The 18,442-nt window shown below is 44.4% G+C and overlaps 3 long non-coding RNA genes across 7 annotated transcripts in view; 1 reads left to right on the top strand and 2 right to left on the bottom strand.

The window, feature by feature from the left end:
• Positions 1 to 1,952: 1,952 nt before the first annotated feature.
• On the bottom strand, positions 1,953 to 6,842 carry LOC144383268 (uncharacterized). The gene is made up of 3 exons (XR_013450633.1): positions 6,722 to 6,842; positions 4,663 to 4,844; positions 1,953 to 2,641 (listed from the first exon to the last, which is right to left on the bottom strand). It is a non-coding gene; the product is annotated as an uncharacterized LOC144383268 (long non-coding RNA).
• The window catches only part of LOC144383260 (uncharacterized), a 29,662-nt gene continuing 17,803 nt past the window's right edge, over positions 6,584 to 18,442 (top strand). The window contains exons 1-12 of one of the 5 annotated variants that reach the window (XR_013450618.1): positions 6,584 to 6,805; positions 6,944 to 7,004; positions 7,833 to 8,058; positions 8,335 to 8,460; positions 9,767 to 11,346; positions 12,153 to 13,197; positions 13,324 to 13,463; positions 13,599 to 13,800; positions 14,057 to 14,173; positions 14,287 to 14,486; positions 14,630 to 14,777; positions 14,872 to 15,151. This is a non-coding gene — a long non-coding RNA (uncharacterized LOC144383260). Of the gene's footprint in view, positions 6,806 to 6,867; positions 7,005 to 7,832; positions 8,059 to 8,334; positions 8,461 to 9,766; positions 11,347 to 12,152; positions 13,198 to 13,323; positions 13,464 to 13,598; positions 13,801 to 14,056; positions 14,174 to 14,286; positions 14,487 to 14,629; positions 14,778 to 14,871; positions 15,152 to 18,442 lie in introns of those variants that run through there. The other 4 variants (XR_013450621.1, XR_013450619.1, XR_013450617.1 and 1 more) reach the window with 4 other exon arrangements.
• On the bottom strand, positions 16,092 to 18,102 carry LOC144383262 (uncharacterized). Its single transcript, XR_013450628.1, has 2 exons — positions 17,736 to 18,102; positions 16,092 to 17,205 (listed from the first exon to the last, which is right to left on the bottom strand). It is a non-coding gene; the product is annotated as an uncharacterized LOC144383262 (long non-coding RNA).

The following is an 18,442-nucleotide window of genomic DNA, read 5'->3' as shown; positions in this document are numbered from 1 at the left end:
AGGCTCTTCAAACTTTCCCTGAGTGCCTCGTTGTAGATCGTACGTGATTCTGTGTAGCCCTGACACAAGCGTGTGAAAGTGTAAGGCTTGCCATTGAAATTAAACGCAAACCAAAACTGACTGTCAATGTCCACAGGGACACTGAAAAAAGCATTTGAGAGGTCAACCACGGAAAACCATCGAGCATCAGGTGGAACCTGTGCCATAATGGTGTAAGGGTTGGGAACATTTGGGGCTCGTGCGTGGACGGCTGCATTAACTGCATTTAGGTCCTGCACGAAGGGCCACTCAGTTGGTTTGCCTGCATCTCTGATCTTTTTAACTGGAAAAATAGGTGTTCTTACCGGCGAGTCAGGACATGGAACAATGACTCCGGCCTTTAAGAGGGAGTTGAACACCGATGTTATACCGTCAATGGCCTCTTGGCGCAGTGGGTATTGATGTTTGTGGGGACGGAAGTCTGATCGAGGACTGATGACCACAGGTTGACATTTTTTGATGAGTCCCACGTCATATTTATGCGCTGCCCACAAGGTGTCTGGAACAGAACTGAGGGCAGGAGAAATAGAGGAGACATAAGTCAAAAATGTATCAGTGTGTGTGTCAGAAAATATGTTTTTTTTTCATCCATGACATAAACAGATCTGAGAGCAGGTGTGCAAAATGCGAATGGCTGTTTAAAGAAGCCTGTCGACGGAGAGCGCATCACAATTGGATCTGGTGTAGCCTCCCAATCTGCATTTAAGTGTGGACCAAAACAATGCCATACATGCAATTTGATCATTCAGATCCTGTAGAAATAATGCATCATATTGCTTATCTGGCCCATGTGACACATGAGCTGTGCAGAGATATGAAGCATCCATGCACTCTGCCTCAGGCTGGATGCGTGATGCTGCCAGGTGGGACAGTTCTGATTGTGAGTCAACCGGAAGCCACCACTGGTACACAAACATTGGATCACTCATAACTGTCTTTGCCATCTGGTCAATGGCTCTGCATCTCACCACTTGCAACCCTGTAGGAGTGGAGATGAGGCTAATGCTGAAAGAACACATGAGGTCTCCCATTAGATTAATGGGACAGCAAGAGGACAGCAAAAAGGAATGTTTTACTGTGATGTCTGGTTCAGGGTCAGTTGAGTCAGTGTGTGTACTGGTCATAGGTGCCGTAAATCTCTCTACAATAGTCATCCCTGAAGCTCCTTGTGAGAAAACCTGTTTTCCACTAAGTTTTTGACCTGGAAAATACTTTTGTTGTATTACAAAATGTGTAGCCCCCGAATCAACCAAAAACGATAAAAGTTTCCCTTGAATTTGCACCATAGTGGTGGGCATATTTTCAAATGATTTTCCTGAAAATGTGTGTTTAAGTGAAAGCTTTTGTTGTGTTCTCAATTGCTCTGTGATGTCCATGAGAGCTTGTTGTTGCTCCGGTGTGTGTGTGTGTGTGAGTGTGAGTGTGCGTGCAGAAAGCATTTCTTCATTGCAGGCTGCGGTGTGTGTGTGTTTTACTTCCCTTATCATGTGAGGCCTCAGCATGGTTGCCGTCTCCCCCTCACATGCAGCCTTCTCCCCCTCCGCCTCACGTCAATCGGAATGTGCGTTGCCACCCCTTCCTCGTCTGGCCAGTCCACCCCCCCATCCTCTACGAGGTGCATTTTGTGGACATTCTCTGTGCCAATGTCCTTGTTCGCCACAGCGCAGCATGTTTCTTTACATCCGCGAGTCGCGAGTCTTCTATTCCAGCAACAGAACGCTGCACATTCATTTTTATGTCGGGCAATAGTCCATTCATGAAAGCATTCTTCAGGTGTGATTCCCATGTCCCCAGAGCGTCTCCTAACACGGCGGGTTGTGGAATGCCACTGTTAAGATCAAACACTGTGAGAAGTCTTTGGTAGTAATCATGGACGGACTCAGCTGTTGCCTGCTTGGTATTGTTGATGGGAGTCATATCCACTTTGTCCGGGAACAATGTCCTTATGCCGTCGCTCAAAGCCGTGAGTGCGTCTCTGTACGGCTTATTTTGATTTGAACTCCATTCATCATCGGCCGCACTGGTGTCTCCTGCAACCAGCTGGTTGAGCTTTTGGTAGTGAGTCGGACCCACGTGACTCATTAGAACACGTCGAATTTCAGCAAAGTTGGGCTTACAGAAGTCCATGAATGCTTCAGCAAACAGTCTTCCCGAGTGTTGTATCGGTGGGAGATGAGCCATTGCAGCTCTAATGTCCGTATCAGTCCATGGCCGGAAAACAAGTATGGGACTTGAGTGTCCTGGTACTTGAATCATTGGGGTTTGGAGCACAGATTTTGCATCCGGGGGAACTCCCTCAGGGGCGAAAGAGGGGGAAAAACATCTGATGTAGATGGTTGCTCTGCAATCAGTTTGTTGATGGCAGAAGTGTCCCCTCCGGTTGCTCCTGGAGAGCGAGATTGAGTGAGGAGAGCAGCCTGTCTCTTTTCCTCCTCTTCGCCGAGGAGTCGTTCCTGTGCTGCTTTCACTGCCGCTTCCTTTTCCTCCCTCTGCCGGGTGTAGTGAACTTTTTGAGCTTGTGACCATGCAGACGAAGGTTGCTGGTTCGCAGATGAAGCAGGGTACGGTGGTGGGCATGTGTTGAGGAGAGGGCCGCCAGCCCCTGTGAGACACGGATACAAGGGAGAAGAAGCACATCGGCCATTTTGTTCAATAACATTTGGAACTGGTTTTTCAACCAATGTGGTTTTTGCGCATGTCAATTCTTTAGCCATTTGTTTCCTTTCTCTACATTCACATTCTGTCATGATCCGGATTCCTCCTTGTTTTGTTTTTCTACTCACACACACTTACACCCAGCTGATACTCATTAACACACCTCCTCATTCCCATTCATGCTGTCACTCGCCCTAAACGCCCACAGCCGCTTTCCATAGCAATCAACTCTCACACTGATTCTCAACTAACCTCTTTCACTGCTTAATTTGTTTGACTATTTCTAACCACTGTTTCTCTACTCCCCTGTCAGACTGTTGTTGAACGCTGAGCTGTTGCCTTGTCCCTGTGTTACCAATCCAGCGTTGTCTTTTTTCGAGATCTACTTTAAGTTTTGTCCCGGACTGCGTCTGCTGACGGCAGCCCCCTTAGTTCGAGTTTGGGAAGAATAAAATACATTTTTCCCGCACCTCTGCATCTGGGTCCTCTGTTCACCTCGTAACAGAACAGTCTGACTAAGATGGACCCAGCGGAGGAGGCACCTTTTCGCTCGGCGATCGAGGCCCAGGGAGCGCTTCTTGGAAGACATGATGGGGAGATTTCCGAGACACGCCGTGTGGTGGAGAGTCTCTCCGCCCAAGTTTCAGACATGTCATCACGGCTCCAGTTCCAGCTGGAGGCCCCCAGTGTTCGCGGAGGTTCTGCTGAACCCCGAATCAACAATCCCCCGTGCTATGTCGGTGAACCTACTGAGTGCCGCTCTTTCATCACGCAGTGTGAGGTCGTTTTTTCCCTGCAGCCAACCACCTATGCACGTGATTCGGCGCGCACCGCTTTCGTTATCTCCCTGTTGAAGGGGAGGGCGCGCGAGTGGGGAACTGCCGTCTGGTGAATGGATTCGGATCTGACTGAGCGCTTTGAGTTATTTAAGGAGGAGATGATCAAGGTGTTTGACCGATCCGTCCACGGACAGGAGGCTTCTCGAGCCCTCGCCGTGCTTCGACAGGGTAGACGTCCAGTTACAGATTACGCCATTGAGTTTTGTACTTTGGCCATCTCATCTGGCTTGAACGAACCAGCCCTGGTTGCTCACTTCTTGGAGGGTCTTAACTCTGCCCTTAAGGAGGAGATATATGCCCGTGAGATTCCTGATCGGCTCGACCAGTTGGTGGAGCTCGCTATCCGTCTCGAGAAGCGCTTGGAAATGCGCCGCCACGCTCGAGGTTGGAGAGAGGAACAACCGCTGCCTTGTCCCTGTGTTACCAATCCAGCGTTGTCTTTTTTCGAGATCTACTTTAAGTTTTGTCCCGGACTGCGTCTGCTGACGGCAGCCCCCTTAGTTCGAGTTTGGGAAGAATAAAAGACATTTTTCCCGCACCTCTGCATCTGGGTCCTCTGTTCACCTCCTAACACATTCATCCTCCCACCATTTCAACCATTTACTTTGTTTCTCAATGTTCTCCAAGTCTTTGCCTTTTATCACCCTCTGAGTTTTTATACCCTTCTCTTTTCCCTCTAAGCATGTTCAGTTTTATTCTACTGAAAGAACCATTTGCAGGGAACCCAAAATCTTTTGACCACTCGGGCAAAAACTCTAGAGATTAATCTCCATATTTCCTTCTCATCAGATCCACAATGGGTCAAGGGTCACAATTATGCGTTTTCAGAGTGTTAGTCTGAATACAATCGGAATACGCACATTGCTCCCTGTCTTCCTCAGTAAAAAGTTGGATGCTGATGAACCAGAAATACTGTATAATTACTCTTATAATTTTATACACATTTTTCAAATAACCGGATAAAAAGACAAGTTGTCATCATTAGAAGCCCAATCAAATAACCGAAATTTGGATTTTCTAAGAGAGAAAAAATAATTTAAAAAAAAAGGACTAAATACCCGTCTTTGTAATCTGTTATCACCCGTTATAATTCAGAAAACCCCGTTTGAAAATCAGAATATCAACTTACCCGATTCGTGTGAAAATCTTCCTCATCGGATCGTGTTTAAACCAATCAGGTCTCTTTTGGTCGCCGGTCCCCTCTCTCTGAGTGTGATGAGGTATAGGGCAGAATCACGTTTTGGTGGATCCTGAAGGGGTCCCTTCCCGGACGTCCTCGGAGTCCCGACGGAGCTTCAAACGATCCCACTTCTGATAACAAATTGTGGTGGAAGATTTTGCACAGACAATCGTTAAGTAAGAAAGGCTCTGAGTCAAGTATGTCTTTTCTCCGTTTATTTCCTTGCAAGGGAAAAAGGGTCACAACAGCTACGTGGTCAGTAGACTGTCAAGAACCTCCTTTTTGCCCCCAACACATCGAGGCAGTTCTTATACCTAAGTTTAGATATCGGTGGCGTCAACAGAAACCTTTGACCATCTTGTTGAGTCTCTACAGCCAGGGTACTGGGAACATCTTGTCCATGTGAGACACGTCAGTTCTTTGACCGTGTCCTTGCTCTCCCAACATGCTAAAACAAAGGTGGTCATAGACATAACAAACACTTTGTTCCATCTCTACAGCTATGATTTGGAACCATCTAATCGAAGTGGGAGACATCAGTGCTTATGTCAGGGCCTTTGTGATCTAAGCACTTGCAACTAATAAACTGGTTATACAAATGAAGCATTTAAAAGGGTCACATATTATTTTCCTATTACAATATACATATATATATATATGCCTCAGAGATCTTATATATACATACATACATATATGTGTACATATATATATATATATATATGTATATGTATATATACATACATATATATGTATATACATATATATGTATATACATACATACATATATATGCACATACACATATGCATATATGCATATACATATATATGTATATATATATATATATATATATATATATATATGTATCTCGGCCCCGAGACTCGTTCCCCCGACCCCTCCAGTCCCGGCCCAGAGACTCCTTCCCCCGATCCCCCCTCCAGTCCCCGCTCCCCGACTCAGGCTCCCTCCCTCCCATCCCGTGGTCCTCTCCCACCCTCCCGTTGGTGATTTGAGGGCTGTATGGGATAATCATTAATATTTTAACATGGTTTTTCAACGTTTTTCAAATCCTCTTAAACTCTTCAACTTTCAGACTTTTCAGCTTCGCGAAACTTTCAGCTACAGACCCCATTTCAACTTTCAAATGTTGACACAAGTCTCAACTATTTTATGAAGCTTTCTGTAATTTCAGCTATTTTTTAAAATTCTTTTCAGCTTCAGCTTTTTGCATTCCAACGCATCTTCAGCAGGAAAATGCATTTTCACACAATTTAACATTTGCACACTACCATAAAATCAAATATACATTAAAAAAGTGCACAATAACTAAATCCAACATGCTTAAAAACACACACACACACATTAACATTTTTCAGTTCTCACAAACACGTGCAACTTCCTTTGTCTTCTTTCCCAATAACGGTGTCATTGCACTTTACTGCATTGACTATCAAAGGGGCGCTCACACAGTTTATTGTTGCATTTGACTCTTAACAAGTCGTTGTCATGGGGACACTGGTCAGCTCGGGGCCCCAAGCAATTGCTTGGTTTGCCTGTCCTGTTGCCACGGGCCTGATACCACCACCCCGGTCTGCCACTCTTTTGGCACTGTCCCAAACTTCCACGCAATGTTGAAGAGGCGGGTCATCCAAGACAACCCCCCAACACCCATTGCTTTCAGCATCTCCGGACGGATCTCATCAATCCCCGGGAATTTGCCACTGCAGAGTTGTTTGACTACCTCAGTGACCTCCACCAGGCAAATTGACGATGATCCCTCCTCTGCCTTCAGCTCTGCCTCTACCAAAGAGGGCGTAGTAGTTGGATTCAGGACTTCCTCAAAGTGTTCCTTCCACCGGCCGATAACCTCAATTGCGCTCAACAGTAAACAGTTACTGTTAACAGCTTGGATGGTTCCCCATTTCCCCATCCTGAAGTGCCACTGGGTTAAACTCCAATGTAGCAGCACTCAGCCGGGGACTTGTGAGTATCCCCACACTGGCCTCTCACCTCACACTATGGGCCACTCCAGAGTAGAATAGAGTCCGTCCCCTATCCAGGAGTGTGGTTCCAGAGCCGAGGCTGTGCGACGAGGTAAGCCCCACCAGATCCAACTGATAATGCTCCACCTCCCGCACATGGGAACGTATGTATATAGGCACTACAGGCAGTTATTCAGGCTCCACCTACACTAAGACACTGTGCATTTCTTACCTTATCTCTCTTCTTCAGTTGTTGTCAATCAGAGGAAGAAGCAGTACCAGGCTCTCACACTCTCTCCTGGTTTATTAAGGTAAGCATTATATTCATCCTCAAAATGAAATATACACACATACGAGTCAAAAGAAATATTACTCGATAGCTGAACCTGAAGGCTTCTTGTTTGTCTCATTTTGTTCATTGTTATCTTGGAAACATTTTTTGTTATCTCCACATTACCACATTATTACACTCACTATTTCTTGTTTGGGCTTTCCGTCACAAGAAAACAAAGAAACTACTAGAAAGCTCAAGAAAGAAAAAGCAGACTTTCAAATATTACCTTTAAAACATTCCTATTGTGGCAGATTGTCAGATTCACAAACAGATGTTATTGGATATATTAAATAACACAGCATTAGCCGTTTACTAATAAATAGCATGTTACTGTAGTGAGATTTTAGTGTCCTATGGAATAAAAAGGTACATGAGTGGCATCCAGTCACCTTCTACAACGTGTTCTATTTTAAAGGAAAGGTGCAATGTCACCAAACCAGCTTTACCAGCACATTCCTGAGATTACAGAGAGAGAGAGAGAAAGAGAAAGAGAGAGAGAGAGTTTCTTCACTTCCCTGAAATGGTCCTGAACTTTAATTAGCAAGTGATGATGCTTTCCGAAAGCATTTTGTTCTTTCTCTTTTCTTTCTTGTTCTTTTCTCCTAGCTGGGAGAAAAAGTGGGCAGGCTGTGTTGGATCGATTTATTCTTTATTTATAAATGTTAACAAAAAGCTGAAAATCAAAGGAAATGTTAGATAAAGCACATGTTTAATGCATTCTGTCTCAGAAATTTCAGATAATACATTTTTAGATTAGGAGGATCATTTTGGTTCCCATTTTTAAAATATTTTTTCCTGCTTGCAGGCTTTTTCTCAGGCTCCTTCAGCACATATCATGGCGATGGCTCAGGGACCTTTTCTTGTAGGAACAGCACCACCGTTCGCTCCAGTCCCCAACCCGGGAGTCACTCAACCGCAGCAGCCCAGTGTAAATATCGGCGTCTCATCGCAACAGACCGTTCAACAACCCCTTCAACAACAAGTTCAACAACCTGCTTACATCCAACAGCAACCTCAATTTGTGCAGCCAGGTGAGTATTTCCAAAATGTAACTTTGCGAATGCCGAATATATAATACAAAGTGAGAAAGCTTTGCAGGTTCAAAAAGATCATTCCTCAATATTTGCGCTGCATTATTAGCTGCAATTTATTTCTTTTACTTTCTCAATAATTCCAAACAATGACTAACATAAATGTGTTGAGGAATACTGAATACTATGATACAGCAAATGAAACATTTTTACTGTACAAATTTAGAGATTCTCCAAATTAAAAGTCCCATATTTGCATGTTCTCAATATATATAGTCTCTCAACCTCAACCGACCACCCAACCCGATGTAAATATCGCTGTCTCATCGCAACAAACCACTCAACAAGTTCAACCACCTGCTTACCAGTACATCCAACAGCAACCTCAAGTTGTGCAGCCCGGTGAGTATTTGAAATCTATAGGACGAAGGAGAGAGGGCTAGCGCAAATTGTGGCACCGGCAACTTGCTGAGGCACTTCCTGTTGCAGGTTGCGGTGCCACGGCGAATCGTGGCAGCTGCCTCGAGTTTACGCCAACTGCCTCGCCTGTTGCCTCGGCTGAGTGAGGTACCTCGAGCGGTACCACAAATTCAGGGGCCGGTTCATCGGTTGAGAGAGGTACCTCCAGCGGTACCTCGAGTTAAGGGAGTCTTGCCACGACCTAACGGAGGCATGCAACGACAAAAGGGAGCGGTGGATCGGCTGATAGAGGTACCGGGAGTTTAAGGGAGAGATGCCACGGCTGTTAAGGGAGAGGTGCCACGGCTGTTAAGGGAGCTGCGCCTCGGCTGGTAGACGTACTGGGAGTTCAAGGGAGAGATATCACGGCTGTTAAGGGAGCGGGAGTTTAAGGGAGAGGTGCCACGGCTGTTAACGTAGCGGGAGTTTAAGGGAGAGGTGCCACGGCTGTTAAGGGAGCAGGAGTTTAAGGGAGAGGTGCCACGGCTGTTAACGTAGCGGGAGTTTAAAGGAGAGGTGCCACGGCTGTTAAGGGAGCGGGAGTTTAAGGGAGAGGTGCCACGGCTGTTAATTTTAGTATTCCTATGTATGCAACATGTGACAGTATAATACAGTTTAAGTACGACTGTTATCTGCGGGTTGAGTTGCCGTGGCGAGTCGTGGCAGCGGCCACAACTTCACGACAGCTGCCTCGACTTTGCGGCAATGATGCCTCGACTGTTGCAGTTTTCTTTTCATATTTTGACAAAATGTGACAATACTATCCTGCACTATCCTGTACTATCCTGTACTCTGTGCTTAAGAGTACGAGTTTTGTTGGTTGTAATTGGTTTAGTCATAAAACGCCGATAAGTGATGCAATAGCTTCCCGTTTAAGTTCAGCTAAGGTAATATGGGCTAAGACCACTCGTAGCCTTGGTTACGATAACCACTTTCCGGCAGCGCCCCAAATTAATGCAAATTGTAAATATTGATGCATTGTAACGTTGAAACTAACTGAAAAGCACTGAAAAGTGGTGAAAGCTATTTGGATATATATGTATGGTATGTATATATATATATTATATATATATATTATATATAGGTGTGTGTGTATATATGTATGATACAGTAATAAAGGATATTGATTTGTATATTATATCTGTTCATCATCGTATATATTAATTTTATGTGTCTGTGTTTATATGTATGTATGTTTATATATTTTATCTCACCTTTTTAATAATTTTTTTTCTGTTTATCTCAACAGGACTCTTGTTTGGGGAGGCAGTAAGAACAATGTGACCGCATGAGGCCTAAACAGCATCATTCCAGCTATTGTAAACATGACGTGATCAATCAGTTTGCCACAGTTCCTGTCTTGCAGGTCCTCTGGCGAGCGCAACTGCCACGACTTGCCGCGGCAGTCACCATGACATGCTGCAGCAGCTGCCACGGCTTGCAAAGCAGTTATCTCGACATGCAGCTATACCAGGGGTGGGCAAACTATGAGTATTATGAATTAGAAATTATAGTAACGACCGCTGTAACACTTCTCCGTTCCCGACTTGAGTTTCCTAAAGCATGATGAATGCAAAAGACCAGCATAGACGTTTCTTGAATGGATGAACACCTCAGATCTGTCCTGAGAATTGCCAGAACAAAGCTGACACCAAACTATCTGCACTGGCAAAAAAGGGGGACCAACAACACTGTACCCACTGAAATGCAATGTAATGTAAAAATGTATGTTCACTTTACTTTTTAAGTTAAGTTTTAGATTTTACTTATAATTTATATTGGTTGACAATATAACTCTCTATCCATCTGACACCGGCCGGCCCGTCTGTCAAATTTTAAAAGTCAATGTGGCCCCTGAGCCAAAAAGTTTGCCCATCCCTGAGCTATACAATAAGAAAATAATGTCTTTGAGAGTCAGTTTGTCGCTGTAATTGTGTTTTGCTGTTGATATTTGTAATAGTATGGCTACTTTTAAATCATATGTGTTTGTGGGTTTTTAAATGTTTTTTGTTTATTTATTTGTTATTTTATTTTATTATATTTAATATATATATATCCCCGCGGGGACTGGTCGGGGGCATGGAACGTGGGGCCGGTACCGGTCGGGTTGGGGGCGTGGAACGTGGGGCCGGTACCGGTCGGGGGAATGGACCGTGGCACTGGTACCGGGGGCATGGATCGTGGCGCTGGCTCGGGGGTCGGGGGCATGGATCGTGGCGCTGGCTCGGGGGCATGGATCGTGGCGCTGGCTCGGGGGTCGTGGACCTTGTTAGGGGCGTCGGATCAGGGGTCATGGGCTTGGGTCGGGAGGCCGGGACGGGAATCTGCTGCGGCCCAGCGCTGGACGTTGTGCGCTGCGGCCCAGCGCTGGACATTGTGCGCTGCGACCGAGCAGGGTCGGGATGTTGCTGCGGCCCAGCGCTGGACACTGTGCGCTGCGACCGAGCAGGGTCGGAACGTCGTCGCGGCCCAGAGCTGGACGCTGTGCGCTGCGGCCGAGCGTGGGGACCGTAGGTAGCCTGGAGCCGGACCGCATGGTCCATCACCCGCTCCCAGGAAGAATCGCCGCCGGACGACCACGAAATGGCCTCCTCTTCTGGGGACCATGTGGTGGGCGGTGGATGGTGACCCAGATGCCTACTGAGGGCTCCAGATGGGGAGACGGAGTAGTACAAGTACCCAGCTGGAACCCCCGGGAGGACCGTTCCCCCATTACGGGCAGCCCGCTGGAGACTCCGTGGACCGCCCATTGCCAGACGGGTTCCCCTGAACTCGTCCAGGGGAAAAAACTCTGCGTAGTCCTTTCTAGGTTGCGTCATTCTGTCACAGGTGCGGGTGGGAGGCAGGACTCAAATGCAGACTTGCAGGAAACAAAAAGCTTTAATAGTTAAAAGATACAAAAATCCAAAAGGCCAAGGGGCAAAAACACACAGGCATGAAGTACGGACATCCAAGACAAAAGACAAGGACAGGCGTAGCAAATGACAATGACGCGACAAGTGACACAAGAGACACACGGCTTAAATACACAAGGGAGGTGCAGGTGATTGGACACAGGTGGAAACTATTAAGACGATCACAGGGGATGACGGGACAAGGCAGGAAGTGAAGTTACCCGGGGACACGAGTGGCAGAAAACTACAAAATACAACAGGAAGTGAACCACACCGTGACACCTACATTCATTTATGATCAACAATCTTATAATAGTTCTTTAGTTAGTCTTCCAGGAGAATATGTACTGTGGTGTCTTTCAGATGTGTATGACATATTGTAAAAATAAACAGTTTGCCATAATATTGCTGTTGAGGTAAATAACCTCACAGTGGTTTTGGTTCTGCATATCTCGTGCTTTGGGACATGAAACAATCTAATAAATTATTGCCGTCCTATAAACGCACTGTCGGCTGCATGTCTTGGCAGGTGGCACAAACAGACTAAGCATCATATTTTGGCAGCATGTACTGCTAGGATATGCTATCCCTATTTGTTATTACACATTAGAGCCAAAACTACATACTGACGAAGTTTGTGAAAACATAGTTGTATAGAAAACCTTCACATTTAAAGGCATTAGTCAAGGATTATGTTTATATTGACAGCTGTGATAATATATCTTGTTTTTGTTTTTGCAGAGAAGCCAAGCACTTCCAAGCGAAAAGCCAACACAGATGATTCCATAAATGATACAAATCCCAACAGTTCTGCTTGTCCACATTGCACGGCTGTGCTAAGTGCCCCCAAAAACTTAAAAAGGCATATAAGAGATGTACATAATCTTGATACATCTCCCATGATGTGTATTGACATAAGAAACGGAATCTACGTCACTGCAAAGTACGACCATAGTCCGTTTTTTCCAATTCATGTGATCAAATCCACACAGCCACCACAACTCGATTGTGAGGTGGAGAAGTGCGGCACGTTCATGAAAATTGCCTGGTCATCAGGCAATCCTGGAAAGGAATGTGTTCACTTGGAAAGGACAAAGACTGCTAGGCCGTATGTCAAACCAGCAGTCCTGCAAACTACTTCACTGCAGGACATGGTTAGCAAAGGCCTAATGTCATCTGAGTGGGGGGGGGGAATGTGAACAACACAACATTGCTGCCACCAATGACGGAGTCAATAGTGTTTTTCCTATCTTCTTTGAAGATGAGAGATACTCGAAACGGTGGTATTTCTTTTCGGTGTTCACAAATGAAACGGACAACTGGTGTCACTTTGGGAGGACAAGGGTGACGTTTGATTCAGTGGGAGGACAGTGGAACTGTCAGTGTCGGGGAACTGGTCGATCGCACCGCTGCATCCATCGTATGATGGGAATGTGGTGGATTTTCCAGCAGTCCCCAGGCACACTGGCATCCTCGGACATCCAAATGAAGGACATTGCTGACTTGGAAACTCACATGGTGGAAAGCAGCATCACATGTGAGCCACACAACCTCAACACGCAAAACATCTGTGTAATGACTGAGTACCTGGCAACAAAAAAGCGGATCCCATGTCTGCAAGACTTGCCAGTTAAGCTGAGGACTCAGGAGGAACAGCCACCAGAATGTTTTGTGCCTTCGGAAAGTACCTGCCCCTACTGTCCAGGCCCCACACCTCCAGCACTGAATCCTTTAAAGATTATCACCACTCAGGCAATGGTGTACGGGATAAGCTATGTCCATAAAGGTAAATCAACAATTATTTCTTACATGGATGTTCCCCTGATGAGATCACATTATATCTGGCCTCAACAGCCAGACTGCTAAAGAAGGCTTTGTGTATGCATGATTCAACTTTTAATTTTCTTTATAGGTGTTTCAGTTGCGGAAAAACATTGCCCGACGTGTGCTAACGTTGTGAGATTCCAGGATTATTCTTCCGGATTTCACAACTTTAACAACCGTGTGATCGTAACACTGCCATTGTGTGAGCTTCTCCTGTCGGGTTTGTCGGTAACACATCTGTTAATGTTTTTTTTGCACTTTAGTCAAAGACAACAGTGTCTTTCATGAAAAGGTTAAGCATATTAAAGCATGTACAAAATTATGTACAAATGGATATTTGTTTATCATGTTTTTCAATAACAGAACAAGACAACCAGTTGACGGATGCTTGACACTCTGTCATTTTTCAATGACAACCGGTACCACCATCAAATAGTGTGGAGAGCATTCCATCACTTCCTTTCACTGTCAGACTTCAAGTTTGACTTCTTCTGTTACCAGTGTGGATACCACCCAGCCGTCATTGTAGCAGATGCAAATTGGAAACTGGCCTTCGATGTCCCTCGTAAGAATATTTTAGCTTTCTGTTATATCTCCCTGCTAAAATTAAAATTATAATGAAGATTTCAACAGATGCAAATATGTGCCTGTATTAAGGGTGTTAGATTTACAAGGGCTCTATAATAAATGACTTGCTTGTACATCCAGTTTTGTATAATGGTCAATCTTGTTTAATTTAAACAAAGTTAGAGGTTATGTTTTTCTATGAGAGTTCTATGTTCAGCACGGTTTTGTAATTATGTAAACAAATTCATTTGCAGTTGGGACATTTAAAAGGCCTGATCCAGACACCATAGCGGACAAGGACCTACAGGTGGACATTGTCAAGGTGTGGTCGGATCTGGACCGGTCACAAATTGCTGAGGGCCTCATATCAGGTTTGGACCAAATTGTTAAAGTGATATATATTATAATTATGTAATTATGTATATGCTCCACTAACTAAACCTTTGAACAAATGAATGTTCAATATGATATGTTTTACAAATAGGGTCTTCGGTGGCGAATCCATATTGCTTATCTGTTGGCCACTCCACTTTGGCACCTTGGATGGGAGAGCACACCAGAGTTGGAAACGTTCTCCCTAAAACAGAAGTTAAAAAGGCAATGAAAAGGAAAACTGGAGATTTCAAACATCCTCCCAAAAAAATAAATGAGGACATAATACTCAAACTGATTGAGTCAAAGAAGGTACACACATTGACAATCTTACTATTTTGATGTATGCAAGTTATTTATTCTCCATACGATAGATATTTCTACTATTGATAAAAGATGTGACATAATTATATTTGTGTTTGAAAGTACTGAAATGGGCCTCTGGAATTTTTCAGCCACAGAAAAAGGATCTCCAGGAAGCTTGTGACACCCTGGGTGTCTCCTCAGAGGGGTCCATAGCCGACATGCTGAACAGGCTTCAGGAATTATTAAACTTCAAAGATGTTTACCCAAAGCTGTTTGTGAAACTGCAGAAAGCTGGTGGTGTGATATTATTTGTGAAAATTCTTCTTCTTTTTACATTCTATAAACTTTAGTTATATGATTGCCATTTAAAATCTTGTTTTTTATTCTGAAGGTGGAGTACTTCACTTCAGCTGTCCGCATGGCGTTGTGTATTACGTCAACATTCTCTTCTGGACAGAGTCCGCTAGAGATCACACGGACGGGCTGCTGAGTTTTAAACACTTCGGACATTTCGGACGTTGCAGGACAGGTTGCTCGTCACACAAACAACCGCACAAAACAGCAATATTTCCAGCCATTTGACGGAAGACTCTGTGGCACAACATCAAACAACAGGAAACTGGCGGCTGATAAACAATTAAAGGTTGACCTGCAGTGGGTGAAGGACCTGCAGTGGGTGAAGAACCTGCGATCAACATTACCACTGCAGGAAATGCCAGATAGTGTTAGGATGGCAGCAAGGCATCCTATCACAAAGACATCAGACAGGTACTCCCTGTACGACAGATTCCACCAGAAAAACCAAAGAAGGCCAGAAGAGAAGTTGAGAAGCCTCAACATCTGCCCTAGTTTACGGAGAGAGGTGAACTCATCTGTTGCAGAGCAGTTCAATCGTGTACTTTCTTCGGTAAAATATTCATTGTGCCAAATGAACGAGCCACACTTCAAACAAACCTTAAGGGTGCTCATCGACCTGCATAATGAAAGAATAAACACAACCTTCAACTTCATGGGATGCTGGGACTGCAGTCTGCCGGTAAGTTTGATTAGTATATACTATGCTATAGTAATTCTTCTAAATAATACTTGATAAAATATACAGCTTAACCTATATTTTTAATTGTTGAGGATCATAATTATCAATCTTTGTTTTTCTTTGTTATTTTGTTCGAAGCAAAGGAAAATCCACTTCTTCCTTCGGTGGGCCAAAACATTGAACATAAACGAATGAAGTCGTCATTTGTTGCACGATCCTATGCAATCACTGTAAAGGACCAGGTAATCTGTAAATATTTGTGTTATTTCTTGTTTGTCCAAAATGAAGCGATAAATTAAACACTCATTTTGTTATCATATGTGTGTGTTAAGGAAAAACTCAAAGAACTATTCACAGGATGCCGTGCCGAAACGGCAACTATAGTTGAAATATCGAGGCGATATGCAGTGTCTTTAAAAGACATTCGGAGTGTTTGCCCACCAGAACTGTTGGGGCAAACTTCAATGCTCATGCCGTGGCTGACTGATGATGTAAGTGTACTGTTGTGGAATATTTCAATAAAAGCTCGGTAGAAGAGAATGATTTGTCTGATAAAACAGAGTCTTGATGAATGATCAAAGTTGCAAAAAGTCCATTTATTGCTTGCAAGCAGGAGGTCAAATACACAGGCACGTATCACAGTGCTCTGTGGAAATGGCGTCTCCGAGCACAAAAGACACTGAGCTTTTATACACATATGAAGGACATTCTCCGTGCCAGCTACGAGAAGCTGCAAAGCAGGTTGAGATAAGAACCCAGGTGAAGCTGAGGGTAGCACACACACAAGATCCTCCTAAATGGCCGCTGCAAATCATTGTTACTTGACATGAAAGTAAAACTTGGATCCAGAACTTTCGTGCAGAATAAGATATCAACCAAGGCCATGAAGAGGAGTCCTTTGTTTTGAAGCTTCTATGAGATCGAGTCAACCGTCCTCCCTTCTCAGAGCACAGCTGCAAACCAACATTTTGTATCATACTGCTCTTTGCACATCAGGGTCAAATACAGGACACTTGAGACACGGCTTTAGCAGAAAACAATCTTATAACATATTTTTACCATTACATTCCACTCTTTTGATTATTATTTAATCACACGTAATATTGCAAAAAAATATGTTTAGCAAGCAAGTGTAAACCACTCTTTAGATGGCTGATTACAAAATCACAAAAAGATACTTAGATAATGAAACTGAAGCAAGCAATAATATGAATAAAACCGTAGTGACACAAACAACTTCTGTGTCTATGTGGAGGGGTCCTGGCCGTGTTCTTCTTCTTGTGTTGGTCCGCAGGTACACGTTGGGATGTGGAGTCTGCCAACCTTCTTTCTTGTGAGGCATCCGCGTTGTAGACAGTCAACACAGATCACAATGCACTGTGTGTCTGTCAGTCAACTGCCCGTCCGTGGTCACTGGATCGGTGGTGTCGGTTGATTCACACTTGTTGTGGGGGTAGGGTCGCCTGAGCCCACTGATGGTACTGGAACCTTCTTGCAATGGGACGCGTGGACCCAAGTTGCCCTCTCAGCTACTTTGACAGCTGTTTGGGTGACGAGGAGGATCTGGAATGGTCCCTGCCAGCGTCGTGCTTTCCAGTTTTTTCTTCTGAAGTCTTTCACCATCACAAAGTCACCAGGTTTCAGCTTGTGGAGTGGTCCTTCAGCTGGTTTTGGGAGGGCGGCTGCAACCTGTTGTCGTATGTTAGACAGAGCAGAAGACAGTTGTGCACAATATTTTAACATTTCATGTTCGCATAATGCGGTCGAAGGGAGTGGTGCCTTCAGTGCCTCGGTTCCTACGTGAGGAGGAAAACCAAACAATATCTCAAAGGGACTCAGGTAGCTTCGTGTTCGTTTTCTCATGCACATGTACATCAACACTAGAGGCAGGGCTTTTGTCCAGGGCAGACCTGTGTCTGCACAGCATTTTGCCAATTTGGTTTTGAGTGTGCCATTTTCTCGTTCCACAATCCCTCCACTGGCTGGATGGTATGCGCAGTGTGTTTTTAAATCAATACCCAGGTATGCGCTTAATTCTGTAATGGTCTGGTTGACAAAATGAGAACCATTGTCACTTGATATTTTAGAAGGAATGCCCCATCGAGGGATGATTTCAGAAATTAGGGCCTTGGCTACTGTTGTAGCGGTATGTTTGCTTGATGGAAAAACCTCCACCCACTTGGAAAACATGTCCACCATCACTTGACAGTGTTTCTTACCTTGTGATGGAGACAACTCCACAAAATCCATCATAATGTGCTCAAACGGGCGGGTTGGTGGTGGGTGTGCAGCCTGGCTGGACACGCCCACGGGCCTGCCTACATTGTGAGTAGAACAGGTGACACATGCAGAACAGAATTTTTGTGCATATGCTGTGAACCCTTTTGTAAACCACGTCTCATTAAGTGCACGTAACATTCCCCCTTTTGACACATGGTCTAACCCATGAGTCAACTTAGCATAATGGGCAAAATAGTGTTTAGGTAAACACGGCTTGCCGTCGGTGTTGGAGCTATATTTTTATTTTTGTTTATTTTGGGTTTAAGTTAATTTATAGCCTTACTTATTTCTTTTTCTTTTCCTGTTAAAGTTAATATGGTGTATTTTGTATTTATGCTTTACTCGTATTGTCGTTTATTGGTCACATGGTGTTATGTTCATTTGCATAAGTAGGTCAAGGTGGGAGGTACTTCAGGCACGAGGGCATATGGTTTTTTACCAGCGTGAGAGAGGCAGCAGAAATGTCTGTGAGCTTGCTTATGTGTGTGAATAAACCGCCTCAAACTCAATCTTGTTATGGACATTACTTTGCTTTGGTACCTCTGAACCTGCGTAAAGCCTAACCATGACGTAGCTTTGAGTGGCCATTTGAGAAGTTTGTTATTATTTGTTTTTGTTTAAATTTATGGACAAATAGCCACTACAA

This window comes from Gasterosteus aculeatus, chromosome 9 (assembly GCF_964276395.1).
Source record: "Gasterosteus aculeatus chromosome 9, fGasAcu3.hap1.1, whole genome shotgun sequence".
In the NCBI taxonomy this organism is placed as follows: domain Eukaryota; kingdom Metazoa; phylum Chordata; class Actinopteri; order Perciformes; family Gasterosteidae; genus Gasterosteus; species Gasterosteus aculeatus.
Note: the sequence above shows the minus strand (reverse complement) of the source record. Positions and strands in the feature narration are given on the sequence as shown.